The 19,882-nt window shown below is 47.5% G+C and overlaps 1 long non-coding RNA gene across 2 annotated transcripts in view; it reads left to right on the forward strand.

Moving 5' to 3' along the window:
* LOC310766306 overlaps nt 1–19,882 on the forward strand; it is a 143,185-nt gene that overhangs the window by 111,709 nt on the left and 11,594 nt on the right. Inside the window, exon 3 of one of the 2 annotated variants that reach the window (XR_014550042.1) lies at nt 10,017–12,496. This is a non-coding gene — a long non-coding RNA (uncharacterized lncRNA). Of the gene's footprint in view, nt 1–10,016; nt 12,497–19,882 lie in introns of those variants that run through there. The other variant, XR_014550043.1, reaches the window with a different exon arrangement.

Below are 19,882 nucleotides of genomic sequence, written 5' to 3' on the forward strand. Positions count from 1 at the left end.
CAGAGATCCTCTGTGGGCCGGACCGGTGCAGCACCATGCCGGAAATTGCGTCTCTGCTTGTCCGCGGCGCCGGAAATCGCTTCTGTGCATGCCCAGACGCTGAAATTCGTGCCTGTGCAGAAGTGATTTTCGGCGTCTGGGCATGCACAGAAGCTATTTCTGACACCGCGGACATGTGCAGACGCGATTTCTGGCATCTGGGCACGCGCAGAAGCAATTTCCGGAGCTGCGGAAGAGAGTCCCCACGCTGTGCTGCACCTGTTTAGTGCAGCGCATGGGGATTCGCCAGGCAGCTTGGTTCAGGGGTGGCTCATGGGCCGGTTGAACGGCCTCTGTGGGCCACAGGTTGGGAACCCCCTGGACTAGATGATACTCTCTAGTTGATACTCTACAGTTGGAGGCAGGGCCAACCATTGTGGCTAGTAGCCATTGACGGCCCTCTCCTCTATGAATTTGTCTGATCCTCTTTCTAAGCCACCATAGTCGGTGGCCATCCCTGCCTCCTGTGGCGGTGAGTTCCATAGGTTAACTGTGTGAAGAAGTCCTTTGCCTGTCCTGAATCATTCAGCTTCCTTGGATGTCCACAAGTGTTGCGGGAGAGGGAGAAGAACTTTTCTCTTTTCCAGATGGAAAGGACGGAGGTCTGTCGCCCCTGCTGTCTATAACTGAACTTACTAGGTGGGCTGCCCTGCAGCCTTTCCACTCCTACCTGCAGGCCCGGCTTCAGAGAGCGCCTTTGGCTGACTTCACACAGGCTCCCACGTTGACCCCGGCACTGTTTGACATCTTTGCGAAGCTGCTGGAGGCGGTGGTTAGGGGGTTTGGAGTGCCATTTCGTCAGTACGCAGAAGACACCCAGCTTTGCTTCTCCCTTGCATCCCAACCAAGTCGTAGACCAACACACACAGAGACATCGGTGGGCTGGATGAAGGCCGGTGAGCTGAAGCTTAAATCGCAACAACCTGGAAACCCAGAGTGGTTGGTGGTCCCCAGGTCAGGAATTCGGTAAATTGTGTGTTCTGGATGGGGTTCTCCTCCCTGTGAAGGAACAGGTGCAGTAGTAATAATAATAATAAAAATTATTTATACCCAGCCAAGACCAGGCTCAGGGCACCTAACACCAGATATAAAACAATTGATTGAAATACAACTTAAAAAAAAACAAGATTAAAATACAACATGCAGCCTCATTTCAGCAGAAACTCAAAAACTTTTTAGGGGATGAAAACGTCAAGTCTTCACCAAGGATAACTGTCTTACAGGCCCTGCGGAAAGAAATCTGTTGCTGGAGGAGACTGCAGTGGTTTCAGGGGAGCCAGCCTGCAATAAATCACACGGAGTATGTGAAGTTAACTCTTTATTAGAAGAAGCAAAGATGGCCTTCTCAGGGGTGCAGAAACGTACAACAACGCTTCTCTCTTGGCTGTTGCTTTCAGATATTGTTCCGTTCAAAGAAATAAACAAGACATAGCATAATTTCCTTTTACCGCCAGTTGCTTTGGGCACCTGTGCTAGCATATGAGTAAGGCTGTGTGAACTCTCAGGGCCATATACCCAGCTGCTCATTCCTCTTTTTTTGCCGCTAATCTGCCTTGCTATTGGCTGATGTTGTTTTTACACGCACAGTGTCCTTCGGTGTCGGCCTGTTCCATTTGATAACACCCCAGCCTTTACCTGCTCAGCACAGTTCCTTATCGCACACAAAGTGATGCCTTTCCTTTAGTTTGGCCCGGCGTGACACTCATTTGGGTCATTTCTCCTCCTGCTAAGTTCTGTGTTCTTTATTTCATTCCTCTGTGCCCCTGCGGCTAGATGAAGGTAGAAACTGTCTCTCATGCCTTGTTACGCTGCCGTTTCTACGGGGATATATCCTTGGTATTTATTAGCCCTGCTATGCAAAAATCTCCAAATGAATCCGAACTTCAGTGTCTAAAATCCCTGGTAGAAGACAAGGATCCTGAGATCACGTTAAGGGTGGTCAAATTCTGTGCGATTGCCATAAAACTTAGGGAACAAGCTCTGCTATCGTAATGATTAAGGTTTTAAATGATAATTTTAGGTTATATGTTAGTGACTAAGTTTTAATTTATATATATATATTAACTGTTGCTATATCTGTATTGTCCCTGTTATACCTAATTGCAAACTCAAATCTATCCCTATCGTGTTTTATGACTTCCTTGGCAGGGGGTTGGACTCGATGGCCCTTGTGGTCTCTTCCAACTCTATGATTCTATGATTCTATATTTTATGTGGGCTGGAACTGGTCTGTAACCGAAATAATAAAATCATTCATTCATTCCGCTACTCCTGAAAGCGATAGGAAAATATTGCCACTGAGCTTCTGGGAACACAAGGGGAGCCTGCAGGATCCGGCCAGGGACTCATCCGGTCCAGCACCCTGTTCTTACAGTGGGCAACCCTGTGAGAAACCCACAATCAGGATTCGAACACAAGAGCACTCCTGTGTTTTCCAGAAACGGGTGACCTTTGTAGCCAGCATTGTCTACACGGAGTGGCAGCAGCTGTCCAGGAATTCTGACAGGAGTCTCTCCCTAGCCTATCTAATATGTCAGGAATCAAACCAAGGTCCTCCTGTATTTTCTTTTCTGACATTTACGGATAGAATTGTAGAGTTGGAAAGGGACACCAAGGGTCATCTAGTCCAGCCCCCCTTACAATGCAGGAATTTCTGCTAAAGCATCCCTGACAGATGGCTGTTTGCTTAAAAACCTCCAAGGAAGGAGAGTCCACAACCTCCCGAGGTTGAGCAGTCGAGCAGCTCTTACTTTCTTGTAGCTTGTAATGAGTCACCCGGAGTGGCTGAGTGGGGATTCGAACCCTTGTCTCCCAGGTCCTAGTCTGACATCTAACCACTGCGCCACCCCTGGCGAGCAAGTTCTGGCCTTTGCACACACGCCCACCTCTTTTTATTTTTCTGTTTTGGAAATGCTGCTTGCTTTGCTACCAGAGAGGCGTGCCGCTGAGTTGGGGATTTCTCCCGAGCCGTCATCATCAGCCTTGCAACTCCCGGGAGCAAATGACAGCCTCCCATCTTCCTGTCCTCTCCTTCCCCTGGCCCTTTCACCTGGAGTGACTTGTCAGAGTAGGCAGCTAGTTAACTCAGACAGCTTTATTGGCAGGGCGTTCGCTCGCCTATTAAAGAGCATTAATGGATTCAGGCGTGTCTGCCTTCTCAAAGGAGAGCATCCTTTGGAACCCTGGGCGGGTCTTTCGCTGCCCTTATTTGCCAGTTTGCTGTCTTTCAACGGGCTGACGGATTAGCCAATCTCTCCTCCCTAATGGTGGTGGAATCTGCGCTGAGCCTTTAGGGGAGAGAGAATATCTCCAAGTCCTTAACTCTGCCCCCCGGGCTCAACTGGGTGTTTGGGGTCCGGTCACAGCCACTCTGTGTCCTGCACATCACAGCAGAGTAGTGTGCAAGACATGTGCCCAGTGTTAGGAACTCCGATATAGAAACCAGGCGCCAAATGGTTCCTTAAACTAAGGTTGCAGTCGCCAAAATGGAACGTCTAGTTGCCATTTTTGGTCGAGGCGCTCTGCTGAAAAATAAATGAAGGACTGACCGTGATTGATGATCAGTTAAACATCTGACAGCCTTGATCTGGGTTAACTTAAAGAAGAAAAGTCAGCTGATTCTGGGGCAGCCCACCTATATACAGTGGTACCTCGGGTTAAGAACTTAATTCGTTCCGGAGGTCCGTTCTTAACCTGAAACTGTTCTTCATCTGAGGTACCACTTTAGCTAATGGGGCCTCCCGCTGCCACTGTGCCACCGCCGCGCGATTTCTGTTCTCATCCTGAAGCAAAGTTCTTAACCCAAGGTACTATTTCTGGGTTAGTGGAGTCTGTAACCTGAAGCGTCTGTAACCCAAGGTACCACTGTATCGACCTGTTCTATGCTCTTTTTCCTAGTGGTGACATAATGTAAGAATATTCTTCACAGCTGTGAGCAGGGCAGCCATGTTGGGTAAATGAACAATCACAGTGGTACCTTAGTTGTCGAATGGCTTAGCTCCCAAACAAATCGGCTCCCGAATGCCAAAAACTTGGAAGTGAGTTTTTCGGAAGCCAAACATCCGACATGGGTTCCGTGGCGTCCGATTGAGTGCAGGACGCTCCTGCAGCCAATCGAAAGCTGTGCTTTGGTTTTCGAACTGTTCCGGGAGTTAAGTGGACTCCCAGAATGGATTAAGTTTGACAACCGAGGTACCGCTGTAGCTGTAACTTTCATCACAGAGAGGGCAGGGATGGTGGGGTGTGTGTGTGTCATCTAGGCAACAATAGCTTTATCTATTTTGAATGCCATTGACTGTTTTGAGTTTATTGATTTATATGTTTGTTTTGGCTGCAAACTCATTTGTTTCTTAACTGCTGTGCTGTCCAGCGATTTCATTTTTCTGTTTGTGTTTAATTTCATACTGTTGTGAAACCCTGGGGAGCCACTGGTAGTCAGACACCGCTGAGCAAAGGAGGCGGGTGGTCTCAACATAGAATCATAGAACCCCGTAGTATTGGAACCCCCGAGTGTCATCTAGTCAAATGCCCGGAATCTCAAATCAAGCATCTGTAGCAAGGTATCTTCCTAGGTTCTGGTGTTCCTACATGTTGTTGTTGTTGTTTAGTCATTTAGTCATGTCCGACTCTTCATGATCCCATGAACCAGAGCACGCCAGGCACTCCTGTCTTCCACTGCCTCCCGCAATTTGGTCAAGCTCATGCTGGTAGCTTCGAGAAGACTGTCCAACCATCTCGTCCTCTGTCGTCCCCTTCTCCTTCTTTCCCAACATCAGGGTCTTTTCCAGGGAGTCTTCTCTTCTCATGAGGTGCCAAAGTATTGGAGTCTCAGCTTCAGGATTTGACCTTCCAGTGAGCACTCAGGGCTGATTTCCTTCAGAATGGATAGGTTTGATCTTCTTGCAGTCCATGGAACTCTCAAGAGTTTCCTCCAGCACCATAATTCAAAAGCATCAATTCTTTGGCGATCAGCTTTCTTTATGGTCCAGCTCTCACTTCCATACATCACTACTGGGAAAACCATAGCTTTGTGTTCCTACATACCCCGCGTAAATGGGTTAGGTAGCATCAAGCGCCGACTTGGAAGTGTCACACTCTGGCGTGCATGACCTAGATTCCCGTGACCTTCCTTGCCCGGGACTTGGGTGTGCGATTAGCCGAGTTGTAATTCTCAGTAATCCCTCTGTCCGTTTTCTGTCCTTGGGTGACTGGTGTCGGCTGGAGATGAGCAGCGTCAGAAATGCCGCGGGTTTGGGAAATAGTCCTGACTGCCCGTACGCCCTGCCCCCAACATGGCTGCTCCCTCGACAGCCGTTCCAGGCCTTTCGCAGGGGCACACACCCCGGTTCCTATTGCAGGAGCAGCTATGAAGTCATTCGCATGCCTTGCTAATTCTCTCTGCTGGGGAAGTGCTTTTGCAAGCAGAGGAGGAGAAGACAGGAGGGTTGGGAGTGCCTTTGGCTCGAAAAGTGGTGAATGGAAGCAATTGAACTGCAGCCTTCCCAACCCCGTCACCTCCCCAAAGGCAGAATCTTTGGGAGGACCCAAAAACTTGTTTCTGCTCTTTGATCCTCCGTAGCAGAGCGGAGGAGAGTTTTCTGTGATGGTTCCCCCACCCACATGATCCTCTTTTGATTACGGCCTGTAATGTGGTTTATATGTGCGCCGATCGGCCTGGAGTTTTATAAGCACCATCGCCTTCTCCTTGAATTTTCCCGGAGGCCGGTGCCCTGCAGACCCAGAACTCTAATTAAAGCAAGTTTCTGTGAGTTGAGTTGTCTGCGAGAAACTGCCTCTTTGCAAGGCTGTGCCCAGCACAACTGAGCTTCACCACCAGGAATTACAGGTGTGTGTGTGTGTGTGTTTGTGTGTGTGTGTTTGAATGCATGTGCACATACCTTCTTGACAAGGCTACTGTCGCCCTTGGTTTTATGCAGATCTTTTCCAGAATTAATCATTTTGTGTGGTTTTTATTATTATTACAGTGGTACCTCGGTTATAGGGACGCGGGTGGCGCTGTGGGTTAAACCACAGAGCCTAGGACTTGCCAATCAGAAAGTCAGCGGTTTGAATCCCCATGACGGGGTGAGCTCCCGTTGCTCAGTCCCTGCTCCTGCCAACCTAGCAGTTCGAAAGCACGTCCAAGTACCGCTCTGGCGGGAAGGTAAATGGCGTTTCCATGCACTGCTCTGGTTTGCCAGAAGCGGCTTAGTCATGCTGGCCACATGACCTGAAAGCTGTACGCCGGCTCCCTCAGCCAATAAAGCGAGATGAGCGCCGCAACCTTTACCTTTACTTCGGTTAAGAACAGTCCTGTTTACCAACGATTCGGTTTACAAACTCCGCAAAACCGGAAGTAGTGTCCCAGTTTGTGAACTTTACTTCAGTCTAAGAACGGAATCTGAACAGTGGAAGGGCACCGGCAGCGGGAGGCCTCATTAAGGAAAGCACGCCCCGGTTTCAGAACGGTTTCAGTTTAAGAACGGAATTCCAGAACAGCTTAAGTTCGTAAACGGAGGTACCACTGTATTGCAGTACCCCAGAGACAACTTGTTACAGTGGATGGTGTCGTGTGGCAAGGATGTGTCTTGATTTGATAGGCAGTTCTGATCAGGGAACTTTCAATTCACCGAAAAGCAACTCTTAGGCCTGACTGCCTCTGCGGACGTGTCATATCAGCTCTGAGTTCCTCTTCTTCCCAGGCATTCTGGTTTCTTGGATAAAAGCTGCCCAGCAGCCTCATCCTTTGCCCTGGAGCTTCGTCTCGGATGCATATGGGCTCATCCCCGTTAGAGTCACGGAACCACAGAATTGTAGAGTTGGAAGGGGGACCCCAAAGGCCATCTAGCCCAACCCCTTGCAATGCAGGAACTGTGGCTCTGAGCTATTGATCTTCCCCAACCTTGGCTAGACTACAGTGTATAGACAACTGCAGCCTAGGCTTAAGGTGCCAATTGGTGATTAGCTTATATATTTGACTTTCTCACACTGCCAGAGAGCTTGGGGAGCTCACCATGTGTCCAGCGTGTGACGCAAATGTGCAAGGTGTTTTGAGCACTCATGCACTTGACAGACTCTGCTGCTCATGGGGAATCACAGTTCCAGTGTTTTTCTGCCCTCCGCAGTACGCTTCACCCGGCCTGCGCTCCTCATAACGTTGCAGTTCTCAGAAAACCAGCACGGGAATAATATGAGTGTCCACAGGCTTCTATTTGCACAGAGATAGCTCTGAGGAAAACACCGCGGCAGGAAAAACAAATACATTATTCATTTGAACCTTCGATCCCTGAGTCATTTCCTTGATATATATTCCCCCCCCCCCCTATTTATACCTTTCTGTGCTTACAACCCTGGTTCTATTTTCGGCACCAAAGCTTTTAATCCTGACGTCGTCGTGTCTGAATGCAGGTAGCTGCTAAATGGGTTTACGTCCGTTCTGTGATTCAGAGAAAAGGGGCGAAGTGGGGGTGGGAGGGAGTGGATCTTAACAAAAGCACATCGTAGTTTTGTATCTGCAAAATGGAAAAAGGTGAGGCTTCGTGCAGGAGGTGTAGAAGGGTGTCTCTGGAAAATATGGCACCCCTTTTACCGCTTGCCTTCACACAGTCAAATTCCCCCTTCGTACAAGTGATCAGCCACGCCATGAAGCTGCCCCAACCACCATTTCCTGTTACATCCAAACCAGGAAACCACAGTGAATACTTTCCAAACAAAGCAGCCTCTGTAAGCCAACAGGTGACTGACCATGCCAGGAAGCCGTAGTTAACCTTCGTTTCCTGTTACATCCAAACCAGGAAACGATGGCTCTGTAAACCAACCAAACCGTATCTTCATATTCTGACACAATTCATAGTTTAAGAACTGTTGGGGCCTCAGCCCAGTATACCTGAAGGAGCATCTCCACCTCCATCGTTCTGCCCGGAACACTGAGGTCCAGTCCCGAGGGCCTTCTGGCGGTTCCCTCGCTGCGAGAAGCCAAGTTACAGGGAACCAGGCAGAGGGCCTTCTCAGTAGTGGCACCTACCCTGTGGAACGCCCTCCCACCAGATGTCAAAGACAAAAACAACTGCCAGACTTTTAGAAGACATCTGAAGGCAGCCCTGTTTAGGGAAGCTTTTAACGTTTAAGAGGTTATTGTATTTTAGTGTTCTGTTGGAAGCCGCCCAGAGTGGTTGGGGAAACCCAGCCAGATGGGCGGGGTATAAATAATAAATTATTATTATTAGTCGGGTGGGGGACCTCAGACTCGGTGGCCCAAAAGTCACCCTCCAAACCTCTCCATCTGGCTCTTGTTTATCTCCCCAGGCCCCACCCCCTGCCCAAGCCCCACCCCCTCCAGTCTCTGCTTCTCAATCAACTTGATAGTTTTTGCCTGACTGGCTCCAACCCGTGAGTCAAGTTTCAGAGATGCTTAACTTGGGCAGAAACAGGGGCTTATACTGAATCAGACCATTGGTCCACCTGGTTCAGCATCGTCCGTAGCAATCCGGGAGCATCTCTCTGTGCTTTCCAAACAGGGATTCTTTCCCAGCCTTAACCTGAAGGTTCTGGGGATGGAGCCAAGGCCCTTCTGCATGCAGAATGGGTGCCCCACCCCAAGCTATGCCCCCAATAATGCTGTCATTTCAAGGATTTCGCAAGCAGCTCCTCCTGTTATGTCTTCTTACGTCTCTCTGTGTAAGATCCAGTGGGACGTGTTTGGTTTTTTTCCTGCTCCCCGTGTAACATGGCCTGGATAAATTGCTCACCCCCACCTCCTCCGAAACGTCACCGTCACCATTCCCAGGGGTATTGCGTGAGGGTCGTGGCTCTTAAATTTGATCCAGGTGGTAAGATTCCCTATTCCGATCGAAAGAGCCTGGGTGGGCCCCACAGTGGCGATTTCCTTACATGAGAAAAATATGGAGACCCAGCGTGAGACCTTAGGTTCCTCATTTGCCATTGAGTGATCGCGGATGGGGGTGTAGAGGGCAGGTAACCTGAACCGTGGCCAGCGTGCTACATGCTGAGCACGTTCCGCACTCTGGGATTAGGAGCTCTGGCCAAGCAGCTTGCAAACAGTAACCCTTGCCCATAGCTTCTGCGAGTGGCGGTTCTAAACCCTGCTATCACATGCTGTGTGTTTTTACCTGCAAATAACTGCAGACATGCCCGTTGCAAGCAGTAGATCCAGCACGTGCATCAGCATGCATAAATTATGCAGATTAATTGGCACGCCCCACCATGTTTTGCATCAATTAGCATGCGTCTCACGGGGCAAAAATAATGCATGTCACTGGAGCCTCATAGCATCTATGGGGAAGCTCATGTTCAGCTGCCGTCTGGCTTCTGAGATTTCGCCAGTTAGTGCCCCTGTGAGACTATATCTGCGGAGGCCCCTTAGCACAATTATTGTTATTATTATTATAATAATTATTATTAATTGCATTTAAGTTCCACCTTGAGGGAACTTAATAAGGTGGAACCTAATCAGCCATGGCTTCCCCCAAAGAATTCTGGGAGCTGTAGTTTGTAGAGGGCACACAAGATTTCTTAGGAGATACCCATTACCCTCGCAGAACTACAACTCCAGAATTCCTTTTGAAGAAGGATTGATGGTTCCCTCCATGAATTGTAGCTCAGGGCGGGGAATGGATGTCTCCTAAGAACCCTTAACAGACTACAATTCCCAGAATTCTTTGGGCAGAAGCCAGGGCTGTTTAAAGTGGCATGATAGTGCTTTAAGTTTATGGTGTGGATGTGGTCTACATCGTGTGGGAAGCTTACGCAAGTAGAAGCCAGCTGTCTGCTTCAGAGAGCTGTCTTCGACTGGGGCGGGATGTTGGTTGGATCCTGCGTTCTCAGCCCCACTCCTCTGTCCTGCTTCCAGATTGCTGTAATGGCTGAATAGGGCTGGTTGTGTGAAGCTGCTTAATCCAGTGTACAAGCCTTTGGTTTTGTTTCCCCTTCAGTAAGTGTGTCCTCTCCCTTCTTCACAGGTGTGGTGGCCAAGGCGAACCTAGCAGCGCCTTCCATTGAGGAAAGTATTTCTGGAGCCTTGGAGATGTTCATCGGTTGTCCCTGGAGACGAGAAGAATTTTGCATGGGTGTGCATCTTCAGGGTTTGGTGGCTGTGGTGGTTTTCTTCAAGAAAATATATTATACATGGTCATTATTTGATAAAAGAAGTGGGCCCCCAAAGGCATCGCAGTGAGCTGCTGGTTGGAGGCGTCAAGAAGGCAAAGAAGGAAACTCTTGAAAACCCATCCAAAGGAGAAATCGGAAAAACTTATCAAGGGCGGTGAAAGGGAAAGTGGAAAAGTGCATGTAACAGAAATGACAGAGGACTCAGAAGCACCTGTGTGAATTTGGAGGCCCTTGACGAACCAGCAAGTGAAGATTATCCTAGCAGGTAACAGAATCTGAACCCCAATCCTAGTTCCTCCCAAATTTATACGGCGCTAGATGATGATGATAAAAATTATTTATACCTGCTCTCCCTGGCCAGAGCCAGGCTCACCAATAAAATCACAGTAAAAAACATAAGGGGGGACCAATTTAAAATACAGGTTAAAATGCAATTTAAAATGCAGCCTCATTTTAAAAGTAGCCAATAGATCAAGACCATAAGGGGAGGGAAACATAAGGGTCAAACTGAGTCCAAACCAAAGGCCAGGCGGAACAGCTCTGTCTTGCAGGCCCTGCGGAAAGATGTCAAGTCCCGCAGGGCCCTAGTATCTTGTGACAGAGCGTTCCACCAAATCGGGGCCAGTACTGAAAAGGCCCTGGCCCTAGCTGAGACCAATCTAACCACCTTGCGATTTGGGACCTCCAAAATGTTGTCATTTGTGGACCTTAAGTTCCTCCGCGGAGCATACCAGGAGAGGCGGTCCCGTAGGTACGTGGGTCCTAGGCCACATAGGACCATATACCTTTTGTCAGATTGTAGTGCTGCCTCTGTTAACGTTGTTTGTTTGCCCCTTTTGCCCAGATGCTTAAGGCATCAGACATATCCTTCACACTCATTTTATCCTCTCTGTGTTTTTCAAATAAATAGCCCCCTGCCCCCATCAACGCCTCACCTTAATGTACACAGCCGCGATCATTCTCCCATTCTTGTTTAGAATTCTTACAACCAAACAAATAAATAAGGCCACTAGAGATGCCTGGAGCGTGCAAAAACGTTCCCTTGGTAAGGCAAATTTGGAACGGGCCTGGGGTCTTTCGAAAAAGTAGCATTGATAGATAACACACCCTTCGTCTCCTGTTTGGGGCTGAACAGCGTAGCTGCAGCTTTGCACAGCCGCCGCTCACAATTTTAAGGCTGCCGTGTCTTCCAGAAGCATTTTGCAAGAAAGTTTTTTTTTTGGGGGGGGGGGGGGGAGAATCCTGCAACGTTTCAAGGGTAGTTTATATAGCTCAGATGTTTATAAAGGATAGTTTATATAGCTCAGAGGTTAACCGGTTCACTTGCTGCCCAGCAAACGACCCTTCACAGCTGATCGCAGCAGATTGTTCTGCGATGAAGCCAGCGAGCAACTTAGCAGCTTTCGGCGAATGCAGAAAGCATGTGCTGGAGACATGAGCAAGGCTTACTGGGTGAGATGTTCCAAAGGAAGCAGGCAAGGAGAAAGTACCGATTTGGTAGGAAGAGGGCAGAGACCCCCCTGCGCCCAACAGATCTACCAATTTAAGGCTGTGTGTACATTCCCTTTCCCCCACAGGTTGGATGCAGAGTGAAAATGCGAGTGGGGAATATTTCTTGATTAAGGACCCCACACCTGCTCCCTGCACTCTCAACTGTAGACCATTATTATTATTATTATTATTATTATTATTATTATTATTATTATAATTATTTCCTCCCTTCCCCCTAAGGTCCCAGGGCGTGTTACATTAATTGAAACACAATATTAAAAGGAGTTTAAAACAACTTAGAGAATGGCAGGAAATAACTGAAAGTTTAATTACGCTGGCATCATTAATATCCGTCCTGAGGCAGAATTGCTTTGAAACTTTGCACCCTAATCACTTCTGGCTTTTGACCGTTCCTCCGCAGTGTCTGCCAAGGACTGTGGCTCAGTTGTAGAGGACCTACTTTGAAGGCAGAAGGTCCCAGGTCCAGTCTCTGGCCAGTGTGGCGTAATGGTTAGAGTGTTGGACTTAGGACCTGGGAGACAAGGGTTTGAATCCTCACTCAGCCATAAATTTCACTGGGGGAAATCTTGGGCCAGTCACCACTTCTCAGCCTAACCTACCTCACAAGGTTGTTGTGAGCATAAAAACTGCTTGCCTGAAACCCTGGCGACCTGCTGCAAGTCATTGTGGACAAACTTAGATGGACCCAGTGATGTGACTCTGTATTTTTGTATATACCCTCTGCATTGCTTTGTCTTTGACCTGTTGGGAAATTATGGGTAGGTGGGTTTTGTGTGTGTGTGAGTATTTATGTGTGTGGTGGCCAGGGCCGGATTTAGGTTTGATGAGGCCCTAAGCTACCGAAGGTAATGGGGCCCTTTATATGTCCAGCTGTCCTCTGTCAACAACAAATTGTCGCGGTTGTTTTGTGTTGAATATATGCTATATGGTAATTTATGGACCTAATGGGTATCTAAAGCCATTTGCACATAACAAAATATGTATTTTATCAAAGTAATTGTTGAGCTGAAATACAATTAAGAAGTAGTACAGTGGTACCTCGGGTTACAGACACTTCAGGTTACAGACTCCACTAACCCAGAAATAGTACCTTGGGTTAAGAACTTTGCTTCAGGATGAGAACAGCAATCGCGTGGCGGCAGCAGGAGGCCCCATTAGCTAAAGTGGTACCTCAGGTTAAGAACAGTTTCAGGTTAAGAACAGACCTCCAGAACGAATTAAGTTCTTAACTCGAGGTACCACTCTATATTAATAGTGAAATGCAATTAAGAAGAAGTATATTTTTTGGGGGGCCCCAAGAGAGTGGGACCCTAAGCTATAGCTTGTTTAGCTTATACATAAATCCAGCACTGGTGGCGGCCTATGTTTTCCTTAGATAAAACCGACTTGATGACGTGAGAATGGGTTGCTTGTGCAAATTCTGGGAGGCGGGAAGTTATAAACACCTTCAACTAATAGAGTTTCAGGAGGAAACAAATGGGCTCTTCAAGTTAATTGAGGTGAGGCTCCCAAAATTCTCACACACATCCTGCCGCCTCCCGTGATTCTAATTAGGATACAGAACAAAGGCTGTTGTTGGGTTTGGATGGGGAATCACTGATGGAATGCAAGCCTTCCATTGACCCTGGACGCCATAGCCTGCTTTTGAAGGAAAGATTAGACTCTGTCCACTCTGTGTGAATATAATGAAAATACAACAGTTTTAACAATGGAGTAGACCATTATTGATTGTCTTAAACCAAATGCATTTGTTGAGTCTATTTACAGATAGGTAGCCGTGTTGGTCTGCCATAGTCAAAACAAAAAAATTTTTTTTCTTCCAGTAGCACCTTAAAGACCAACTAAGTTAGTTCTTGGTATGAGCTTTCGTGTGCATGCACACGAAAGCTCATACCAAGAACTAACTTAGTTGGTCTTTAAGGTGCTACTGGAAGAATTTTTTTTTTTGTATTGAGTCTATTGTTTGCTTTTTAATGCTACAAGGTTGAGCCCTTAAAAAGCAGAGTGTTTTAAATGTAAAAGGTAAAGGACCCCTGACAGTTAAGTCCTGTTGCGAACGACTCTGGCGTTGCGGCGCTCATCTCGCTTTACTGGCCGAGGGAGCTGACGTTTGTCCACAGACAGTTTTTCTGGGTCATGTGGCCAGCATGACTAAGCCGCTTCTGGCGCAACCAGAGCAGCGCATGGAAACGCCATTTAGCTTTCCCGCTGGAATGGTACCTATTTATCTACTTGCACTTTGATGTGCTTTCAAACTGCTGGGTTGGCAGGAGCTGGAACCGAGCAACGGGAGCTCATCCCGTCGTGGGGATTCAAACCGCCCTAGGCTCAGTGGTTTAGACCACAGCGCCACCTGCGTTTTAAATGTAATGTGCAGTTAGAAAGTAATTTGGAGTGTGACAAATAGCCCTCAAGAGGGCTTATAGTAATCAAATACAGGGAAATTTCTAACAATCTAGATACACCTGGGGAACGTCACCGTGGTTCTGTGCAAACTTTCAGTGTCTGGGGGTTTTTCACCTCCTGCACAGAACCTGGCATCATGTCCCAGAATTTGAACTTGCTGACATCTTTCTCCGCGTGATTTTAAAGCAACAGTGCAGTCCTATACTTGGCTACTAGAAGTAAGTCCCATTGAATTCAATTCGGCCTGCTCACAGGTGAACGGGTAATAGAATTGAAGCCCAAGTTTCTAGCCCTCTGGTTATTGCTGTTATTTTTACAGAGGAAAACTTGGGAACCCATGGGCAGTGCTTGGTATAGCTCTGAGAGCAGCCAAGGGCAGGAAGGGGAGGCTTCTCAATGACCAGAGGACAGAGAGAGACACTCTGAGCTTCAAGCACCTATAATAATAATAATATAATAATTTATATTATTTATACCCCGCCCATCTGGCTGGGCTTACCCAGCCACTCTGGGCGGCTTCCAAAAAACAAATACTGCAATACATCAAACATTAAAAGCTTCCCTAAACAAGGCTGCCTTCAGATGTCTTCTAAAAGTCTGGTAGTTGTTGTTCTCTTTGACATCTGGTGGGAGGGCGTTCCACAGGGCGGGTGCCACTACCGAGAAGGCCCTCTGCCTGGTTCCCTGTAACTTGGCTTCTCGCAGTGAGGGAACCGCCAGAAGGCCCTCGGAGCTGGACCTCAGTGTCTGGGCTGGATGATGGGGGTGGAGACGCTCCTTCAGGTGTACTGGGCCAAGGCCATTTAGGGCTTTAAAGGTCAACACCAACACTTTGAATTGTGCTCAGAAACGTACTGGGAGCCAATGTAGGTCTTTCAAGACCGGTGTTATATGGTCTCGGCGGCTGCTCCCAATCACCAGTCTAGCTGCCGCATTCTGGATTAGTTGTAGTTTCCGGGTCACCTTCAAAGGTAGCCCCACGTAGAACGCATTGCAGTAGTCCAAGCGGGAGATAACCCTACTCTCTTTGTAGCTATTATTCTAGGAGCGGCTGGCCGGGTGGTGCTTTGAGAGTCACTGGACCTCCTTCCGGCTGGGTCACTGCAGCAGACCAAGATGGGGAGGGGAAGGGGTGCTGTTGGTGCCATGCAAACGCACCGGCGGAGCCAATGCAGCATTCATGCCAGCTCATTCACACTGTGTTGACCTCACTGCTGCCTTCCTCTTCCTTCTCTCTGTCCCAGTATATTGCAGTGACCCGAACAAAGTGATGTCAGGTGGGAAGCACAGCTTCTTCATTAAATCCATTGCTCTATTACTCTCTGTGTGCTCTTTGACGTAGATTCAGTTTGTCGGCACGAGCAAAAACTGGAATAAATCATGCAAAGCAAAGGTAAATGCAAAAAGTTAAGTTGTGGTTTTTTGCCCACAAGGCCTCGAATTTGAACTACCTGCATGCAGTAATGATGAATTCACTTTATTTTTATTTTTTTTAAAGAAATATTTATTGAAGTTTTACAAAAACATAAATACAAAAACATATAATAAAAGAAAAAATAAAGATAAAAGCACAGAAAAAATAAGAAAAATTAAAAACAATTCCATTTTTCATAACTTAAAACTCATTTGCTTGTTTCTTTGACCTCCTCACACCTCCCCTTCTTGTATTCCCATTTAAATAATCAAATCAGCAAATCCTTACCCTCTTTCATTTATCTTAGCTCTATATCTTAACATTTTATAACTCTGTATTTTCATCCATTAACAATTCATTTTTGCATATTCTTATTAACTTTGTTGCTAATACCACTTATTTCCAATCCAGCATCATTTTAACATTCATTAATTTTACAGTGTTTCTGCAAATAATCTTTAAATTTCTTCCAATCTTCTTCCACCAACTCTTCTCCCAGGTCTCGGATTCTGCCAGTCATTTCCGCCAATTCCATACCTGAAAGCAATTCTGTTACTTCTCAACAAGGCCACCAAATCTCCGTAGTTAGTTCTAAGATCCAATAAGTATTTCGGAATATCCTTGAATATCTCCACTCTTGAATCGTTTATTTCCAAGGTCTTCTGGAAGTGCAGACTCAATATTTTATCTCTCTCTTCTTTCGTTCGGAGGGTAACCAAACAGTCTCTCGCTCTGTTCTTTCTCCCTCCTCTTCCAAGTCTAAAAGCACTTACTATCTTGAAGTCTTGCTTAGCATCCAAATTCCAAAATTCTGCAAATTCCTTCGTAAGAAAGTCAGTCAAACTGTCTTTTTCCAATTCAGGGACCGCCCTGATTCTCAGATTAATCTGTTTTTCCTTAAGTTCGATCATAGACAGAAGCGACCGGTGGTCCTTTAGCTCTTTGCATATAGGTGGAATCTTTTCCTCTACAGCCAGCACTTTTTCCTTTGCTTCCTCAACTGCCTTTTGGTTTGAAGCGGATTCTTGCAACAGTCTTTCGATAGCTTCTGTATTTGAGTTCACCTTCTGCCCCAAATTGTTGATGCTAATAGTATTTTGATCAATTTTGGTAGTCGCTTCAGTGACTTGGTTACTTAGTTTTTCCAAACTTTCAAAAATTTTATTTAATACTGAAGTGAATCCCTCTTCAGTAGCCATTCCTTTAGGCCCAACTTGTGCAGGATCTTTCCCTTGTGCAGAGTCTTTTCCTTGTGATGCAGAAGGGGCAGATACAGATGCAGAGGCAGATACGGATGCTCTACGCTGCTGCGTTACGCTAGTCTGCTGCTGTCTAACCTTTCCCGATCTTGTTGTCTTTTCCTGAAGCAAGTCTGCCATGCCACTTTATCTAGGAATCTGAAAGTCAAGGTCAATCCCACAGTCGAAACTTGTTTTGCTACGGAAGTATCCCAGGCCAGTCGAGAGTGGAAAATCCCCTGGCTAGTTGCAACAATTTCAAAGTTCCTCTAGGGGGACACAGTAGCGATCAATGGTGTTACAATAAAGTCTCTTTTCCGATTTTCCAAAGTCCCCCTTTTACAAAGGAGAAAAGCAGCAGTTCCAAATTCAAAGTAACCCTCAGAGTAAAAGTGTCTCACTTGCAGAGTTAGCTGTCACAAAGTTACATTGTCCATAAATAGTGCGATTCTCAGTACAGCAATTTTATTAATCTGGCAGTCCGTTCCCAAGGATTAAGTGGTGGTCTTTTACTCCTTTTTCCTCCACTTTTCCTTCAGGCAAAATATATTTTCTCCTCTTCCCTCCCCTCTCCTGCAATTCAAGGAGGGAAATCTTTTAATTTGACGTTAGGATTTAAGTCCTTTTAAACCCAACTCTCCAGCGTTAGCTTAATCAGTCTTTGCTTTGATCTATATACAGAAAGGAAGGCGGACTTCCTGTTTCCGCCTTCCCGTTTCAGTGCCAAATTAATCCTCTTTTTCTTGAATCCCCCGGTCTTTGAACTTTACCTACTCACGGGTAGTTGTCTGTTAGCCGAATTGTCCCAGGAAAAAGGTCAGCGCTCTCCGGCAACGGCTGTGCGGCTTCGCTCCACGGAAGAAGCAGTTGGCTCTCAGCACCGCGCCTGTCTCCCCGCTTCGCTCCGGGACCCCTTACGGGGTTCCCTCGCAGTTAGGGGGGGTGCTAAAGGTGCCCGCTGAGTCCTACGAACAGAGGCTTCTCCCGCCTGTAGTTTCCTAAAGGGTCCCCGCGTCGCCGTCGCGGTTAGACCCGATTTCCGTGGAGTTATTCCCTCACAGCTGGAGGGAATCCGCCATTATTGATGGCGCCGCCTCCAGAAGTCAAAAACCCTTTAAACCCTGCTGATTTATGTGAGGCTGGATAACTCAGTCAGTATTGATGCTTTTGAATTATGGTGCTGGAGGAGACTCTTGAGAGTCCCATGGACTGCAAAAAGATCAAACCTATCCATTCAGAAGAAAACCAGCCCTGAGTGCTCACTGGAAGGACAGATCCTGAAGCTGAGACCCCAGTACTTTGGCCACCTCATGAGAAAAGAAGACTCCCTGGAAAAGACCCTGATGTTGGGAAAGATGGAGGGCACAAGGAGAAGGGGATGACAGAGGATGAGATGGTTGGACAGTGTTCTCAAAGCTACCAACATGAGTCTGACCAAACTGCGGGAGGCAGTGGAAGACAGGAGTGCCTGGCGTGCTCTGGTCCAGGGCGTCACGAAGAGTCGGACACGACTAAACAACAAGAGCATGGGACTCTTAATCCCAGAGTTGCGGGTTCGAACCCCACATCGGGCCAAAGATTCCTGCATTGCATGGGGTTGGACTAGCTAGGATTTCAAGGCTGTGGAATCTTGTTTCGGTGGTGTTAAAATCTTGGTGAAACAGTTTGGCTTGAACCTCGTTTGAGTTTTCAGTTTGTGCCTCTCCTCCCCATGACGGATAGTGTGGCACTTGGTATTGCATCAAATTGGGGGGGGGTGCACGCACGCGCGCGCGCACACACACACACACACCTTTCCCTCCCCCCTGCCCTGTTCCCCAGGTACGTTTAGCTTCAGCAAATGAATTACGTTGCTCCTTTGCTGCAAGTTTTCCTGCAGCCTGCCATATGTTTGAGCCTGAGAGAGATGCTTATCTTCCAGGGCTAAAATTACCCAACGAAGGATGACATTTCTTATCAAGGGCTTTGCTGAATCAGACAGAAGTGGTGTAGGGCTGTGTGTGTGTGTGTGTGTGTGTGTGTTGGAAACTGGTGCCCATTTTCAGGAAGTTGTGCTGCCAAAAGGACCTTGCCCTTTCAGAGTGGCAGAGCTTCCGATTCAAGAGTTCGTTGGGCAAACGTGCCTGGTTGTAGCCACAAAATGCAAACAAGGGGATACGTTCCGACAGCAGCTAGGATTCTCTGTGCACAAAGAAGGAAGGAAGGAAGAAGTTCCCACCAAAGAAGAGTTGCGGAATTGGCAAAGCTAGCAGCAAAAATTAGAGAACCCATTGTGGACTCTTTTGTGGGAGAATGGCACACTGTTCATGGGAGACAATCTTACTCGGCTACAAGTGATCGCCAAAGAGAAGAGTCATTTTGCCAGTAACTTGGGAAACTGCCTTATGCAGAATCCGACCATCCAGCTCAATATTGCTATTTACACTAAGTGGCAATGACTCTCCAGGGTTTCAGAAATCATGCAAAGCAGATTCTCTGCCACTAAGCCACGCATGGGCCTTTCCTCTTAAATTTTTAAGGGATGCATGGATGTGAATCCTTGCATTTATGACCATCTGTAGCAGAGCCCTTTCCCATCCATAAAGGGCCAATAAAGCCGTTTACCTACAATGTTAAAACCGTAGGCCTCAATTAAAACTGGGCGGGCAAACATTGGAAAGCTGCCTTAAGCTGAGTCAGGCTGTTGCTGCATCTCACTCAATAGTGCCTGCTCTGGCTGGTAGTGGCTCTCCAGGGCTGCCGGCAGGTGACGCCCCCAGCCTTACCTGGAGATGCTGGGGATTTGAATCTGGGACCTTCTACAAGGGCTCCACCGCTGAGCCATTAATTCCTGAGTTAAAGGTAAAGGGACCCCTGACCATTAGGTCCAGTCGTGGCCGACTCTGGGGTTGCAGCGCTCATCTCACTTTATTGGCCGAGGGAGCCGGCGTACAGCTTCCAGGTCATGTGGCCAGCATGACTAAGCCGCTTTTGGCGAACCAGAGCAGCGCACGGAAACGCCATTTATCTTCCCGCCAGAGTGGTACCTATTTATCTACTTGCACTTTGACATGCTTTTGAACTGCTAGGTTGGCAGGAGCCGGGACCGAGCAATGGGAGCTCACCCTGTCGCGGGGATTTGAACCGCCGACCTTCTGATTGGCAAGTC

The sequence above is a fragment of the Podarcis filfolensis genome, assembly GCF_964270895.1.
Source record: "Podarcis filfolensis genome assembly, chromosome: 7".
NCBI lineage: Eukaryota > Metazoa > Chordata > Lepidosauria > Squamata > Lacertidae > Podarcis > Podarcis filfolensis.